Raw genomic sequence first — 6000 nt, forward strand, 5'->3', positions numbered from 1 at the left:
AACTGTAAGCCCTCTTTACAATTATTTTTCCAGACTTGCTTTTGGGACCACTGCTAGCCAAATTATACAGATTTATTTGATTATTATTTCCTAAAATGTAATATAAACTTGTAGATTCTGTGGCAAATAACTACCTTCAGTAAATCTTGTTTCTTTATGTAGGTATGAATATGATCGTTTCAAGGTATCTCCATTCACAGCACTCTCTTCTCAACGATAATTAACATGTTAACATCTAAATTTAATAGTTTTCTTCTCAACAGTAGTTTTTTGCCTAAGGGATGATAGCTATTCTAGGTAGGAGGAGGTGATGAAAAGGTACTATTTAAATATTACTTCTATTTCCTGAAAACTACTGCACTCTGCCCTTGGTAGTACCATGCCTTCTAAGTTTTTAATAACTAGTTAAATATCAAAGAGCTGTAGAAAGGAAAAAAAAAAACAACAACTGAATCTTGATGAATACAAAGAGGACTTCCCAGATGAAAATAAAGCTAGGCATTTCGGAGGACTAAGAAATAACTTAATTAGAGACAGAATCAAGAGAACCAGATCAAGAGACCTGGAGCTACCACTATGCTCTTGGGCTACTAAATTCACATTTCTGTGCCTCAGTTTCCTTCTTTTGAAAGTAAGGTAGTGGACTAGATGAATACAAAAACTTGTTGAAGCTCTAATAATATGTGATCAATAGTAGCTCATTCTCATTTTTTCCTTGATATTCTTCTGAAGTCCAAGAGTTGGATGTAAAGTAACAAAAGGAGATACTTATCTACTTTAATGTCCCTAAACTTGTTAGAGGAACAGTGAATTCCTGTGATTGAAGTACAGAGAGGCAAAGTGGCTCGCTCGAGTTCACATGGCTAGTCACAAAGCAGAGCATCACAGTAAAGCAGCCCCGTGTCTGCAGACCAGGGCTGGTTCTATCAAACCAGGTGATTTTTTGTTTCTTTATTGTGTAGATTAAACTATAACTCCTAGGTACAAGGGTTGTATTCATGTAATTTCCTACACCCATAGCTCATTGTATGCTAGGACTCTAGTAAAAATTAATTAATTTGTATGCTGACACTTAAATTTCCTACTGCACACATTTTTGGGTCAGCTAGAGGGTGTACCCAAAAAGAGAAATAGTCTTATGAACAGTTCTGGAAACTTCTTCCAAATTTCAGAACAGAGGATATTACACAGGAAGCAGTCTCTGACTTGCATAATCCAGGCAGCTCCCAACTGACTTCACAGTGTCTCCACACTAAAAGACTGACCCCAACATATAGGTAAATAAGCAAAGAGCAGTCTTGGCTCCTCCCATACAGAAGTGGGGAAAGATGGCCATTAACTTCCTTGTGCCATGGAAAATAGAGCCTATGTGGCACATTATATTCCAGGACCAGAATTGTGAACACCAAAATCTACTTGAGAGGAAGCAGAAGGAGCCAGAAACCTGTATTAGAACTTGAGTAGGTGATTTGTATTTATATAGTGAGATAAGACTGTTACATAAAGGGCTTTGTTAGACATGCTAAATTACACTGTTCAAATGCCTCTTAATTCTCTAGGCAAGTACATTTCCCTTCCCCACATTACCTTATGCAATCTTCTCTCCTGTGAATAACCATCACATTTTATTTGTACTTCTCACATGACACGTATTAACCTTTTCCTCCAGATGTTTTTTTAAGATTTTATTTATTTACTTATTTATTTGAGAGAGAGCAACAGCGGGGAAGGGCAGAGGGAGAGGGAGAAACAGACTCCCCGCTGAGCAGGGAGCTGGACTGGGGACTGATCCCAGGACCCTGAGTTCATGACCTGAGCCCAAGGCAGACACCCACGTGCCCCCCTCCAGATGTATTTTTTAAATTTTTTTTTTAAGATTTTATTTATTTATTTGACAGACAGACAGCAAGAACAGGAACACAAGCAGGGGGAGTGGCAGGCAGAGGGAGAAGCAGGCTCCCTGCTGAGCAAGGAGCCCGATGCGGGACTCGATCCCAGGACCCTGGGATCATGACCTGAGCTGAAGGCGGACGCTTAACAGACTGAGCCACCCAGGCATCTCTCTCCAGATGTATTTTTAACCAACTGTTCAGTTCACGTATATTTATTGACCATATTAGATACCAAGTTTGAGATGTGTAAAAATAACTCTGGAGCCCCCAAAATCTCATACTTTCAATGGAGGGAACACGCACAGGGACAGACTACTGTTTGTTGGGTTTTTTTTTATTTAATCATTCATACTAAGCAATGAGTATCACAAAGCAGACAAAATCTTATTCTCCTTTGTAGCTCCCACAGAGTAGGTGCTCAGTAAATGTGTGTTGAATGAGTAAATAAATATTTTATAAGTCTCTAGGAGAATATATTCTATTTCATTAATTCATTCAATGGCCTATTCATTCAATGGCCTTTTTTAAAATCATGCTTAACAATTGCACTACTGGGTATTTACCCCAAAGATACAAATGTAGTGATCCAAAGGGGTACATGCACCCCGATGTTTATAGCAGCAATGTCCACAATAGCCAAACTATGGAAAAAGCCAAGATGTCCATCGACAGATGAATGGATAAAGAAGATGTGGTATATATATATATATATTCCATTGTGTATATATATATATACACACACACACACACACACACACACACACACACACACAATGGAATATTATGTAGCCATCAAAAGGAATGAAATCTTGCCATATGCAACGATGTGGATGGAACTGGAGGGTATTATGCTGAGCGAAATAAGTCAAACAGAGAAAGACATGTATCATATGATCTCACTGATATGAGGAATTCTTAATCTCAGGAAACAAACTGAGGGTTGCTGGAGTGGTGGGGGTGGGAGGGATGGGGTGGCTGGGTGAGAGACATTGGGGAGGGTATGTGCTATGGTGAGCGCTGTGAATTGTGTAAGACTGATGAATCACAAACTTGTACCTCTGAAACAAATAATACATTATATGTTAAAAAAAAAGAAGATAGTAGGAAAGGAAAAATGAAAGGGGGGAATCAGAGGTGGAGACGAACCATGAGAGACTATGGACTCTGAGAAAACAAACTGAGGGTTCTAGAGAGGAGGGGGATGGGGGGATGGGTTAGCCTGGTGATGGGTATTAAAGAGGGCACATACTGAATGGAGCATTGGGTGTTATACGCAAACAATGAATCATGGAACACTACATCAAAAACTAATGATGTAATGTATGGTGATTAACGTAACATAATAAAAAAAATTAAAAAATTATGCTTAACCTTATTTTAAGTATTGGTCCAGTGTTTGTTTAATTTTAGTTTCTATTACTGAAAAAATAATAAATTTTATAATTACAGTTATACCTAACATCAACATGGCACTTTTCCACCAATTATTTTTTCAATCAATTCATTTATATAAATGAATTATTTTCAAATTGTCTTTTTAGTTAGTTGTAGTTCCAAGAAAGCATTAAAATAATTCTCTGAAATGAGACTTGTTTGTTTTCATAGGTTGCATTGATTGATTCTAGTTCATAATTCTTTAGGTTTTATTACTGCCCATTGAGTTACTAAATGTTAACTGATCATTGTGACCTTACAGATTATCTTTTTAGAGTATGTTTTAAGTCATAAATAAAGAGTAGTTCCTTTTATATAGAAGAGAATGTATATACAGCTTTGGGGTTTTAATAATCTCAGCATTTAAAGCAAATTATTTTTGTTTTTACCATGAAAATAACTTTCCTCATTTTTATCCAGTCTCTAGGTATTTTTTTCAAGTGGCTAGGAAAAATTCACAGTGGAAAAACTTAGGTACTTACGTTCTGCTTGGTAGAAATAAATTTGATTATAAAAACCTGTATTCTAAATGTATTTTTAAATTATAGGATTTCTCCTAATTATAGGAGTAAAATATGTTCATTGTAGAAAACTTGGGGGGTGCCTGGGTGGCTCAGTCATTAAGCGTCTGCCTTCGGCTCAGGTCATGATCCTGGGGTCCTGGGATCGAGCCCCGCATCGGGCTCCCTGCTCTGCAGGAAGCCTGCTTCTCCCTCTCCCACTCCCCCTGCTTGTGTTCCCTCTCTTGCTATGTCTCTCTCTGTCAAATAAATAAATAAAAAATCTTAAAAAAAAAAAAAAACTTGGAAAATGCAGGGTATTTAAAGAGGGGGGGGAAGCCACTTAAAGTGGTGTTTGTACTTTTTATACAAATTTACATACTGATTTTTCACTTAATAGTGTATTGTGAGCATTTAAAAGAAATAATTTCTAAAGCCTAAAATTGGTAAATCTTTAGTAATTAAGTAAAGAGTCAGAAGACTTGGAAGCTCAGAAAAATTGTCAATGCAAAATACATGAAACTATCTGAGGTTTCATTTCAGGGAGTTCATTACAGGCTTTCTTTAAAATAAACCAAGATATTAATTTTAAAAGATCTCTATTTCCCCTGTTGAAGAAATTATGTGAAATAGACATCAACTGATCAGACTTTTTCTATTTGAATACTTGTTAAAGAGGTCATGAGAGAGGAACAGTTTTCTAAATCAGAAGAACAAAAAAAGAACAAAGGGAAATTATTTTACTTCATGCGAAGTTTATCATGTTACTTTCCAACTTCCTTTTCATTAGTGGGATAAAGAGTACACAATTCAGACAGTTAGGTGATCTGGATTTAGTTTCCATAAGCCTAAGTTTCTCCTGCGTGAAAGGAAGGGATACTATTGGAAAAAATTTAAATTCCCTGTAGTGAAATATATGTGGGAAAGAAGATATGTGTGTGTGTTTAAAGAGGTGTTTAATATATATATATTTTCATGTATTACATCTGTATATGAATAAATAATATATAAGAAAAATAAAAGATATCTATATATTCATATATCTCCATATATTCATATATATCTATATGAAAGAGGAAATATATATATATCTATTTTATATATATATGAAAGAGAATAGACCTATAAATCAGAGAGTGTCTTCCTGATACTTATCCTCTATTGGGGAAACATATTTAATAATCAAAACCCTGGATTTGATTGGTCTTAATTTGGCTGTCAATTCTAGATAATTAGTAATTATGCTGGCTTCTAAATAAAAATCTTGTGAGAAAGGACACTGGATTAAAAGTCAGAATACTTGATTCTCATCCTTGCTCTATTATTAATGAATTATCTTTCTCTGGATAAGCCACTTAGCTTCTCTGGTTTTTCTCATTTTTTAAATAGGCTGGTAGACTAGATGTCCAATAAGTTCCATCCCAGCTCATAAAATATGGTTGTAGGACTATTCCAGTTCAATAATTTATTGATGCTAGTTTCTAAAAATTATTCTATCATCCTAATAGTCAAGCAAAATGTCAGAAAGTGAGGTATTTAACATTTCTAACAAAATTTTTACATTATTTAAGGAATGTGAGCAAAATAAAGATATGCACATTTATATATGAAAGATATAGTATATACATAGTAAAATATACATATGAAAAATATTTAATTTATATTCACATATAATTGCCATTTTATAGGAGAAAAATTTAAACTAAATACAAAAATTTTCTTCTCTCTTTCTCGCAGTCTCAATCCCTAATTGTTTTTCACATCATTACATTTTAAAGAAATAGATTTTACCAAATCAAGTCCTCATCCATTTATTCATTCATTCATTTTGTATCATTACTTCAACTAATTCATACAGAGTACCAACTATCAACAATGTTATAGGTACTAAGGATACTTCATGGTACCTATATGGAAGGTTATGGTTTCTGCCTTCCTTCAGTTTAGAGTCTATGGGGAAGGAAGACATTTAACCATTGATGACACAAAAATATAAATCTGAAATTGTGGTGAAAGCCAAGAAGGTAAAAGAATAGGGACCTAATTTGGACTTGGGAGTCAGGAAAGATCTCTCTGAAAAATGACGTTTAGGAGGAAGGCTGCAGGGGTGAGTAGGAATTAACCAGTCCAGGTGAATGAGAATATGCATTCCAGGCAGAGAGAGCAGCATACAT

This window comes from Phoca vitulina, unplaced genomic scaffold, assembly GCF_004348235.1.
Source record: "Phoca vitulina isolate PV1807 unplaced genomic scaffold, GSC_HSeal_1.0 scaffold8, whole genome shotgun sequence".
NCBI classification, from domain to species: Eukaryota; Metazoa; Chordata; class Mammalia; order Carnivora; family Phocidae; genus Phoca; species Phoca vitulina.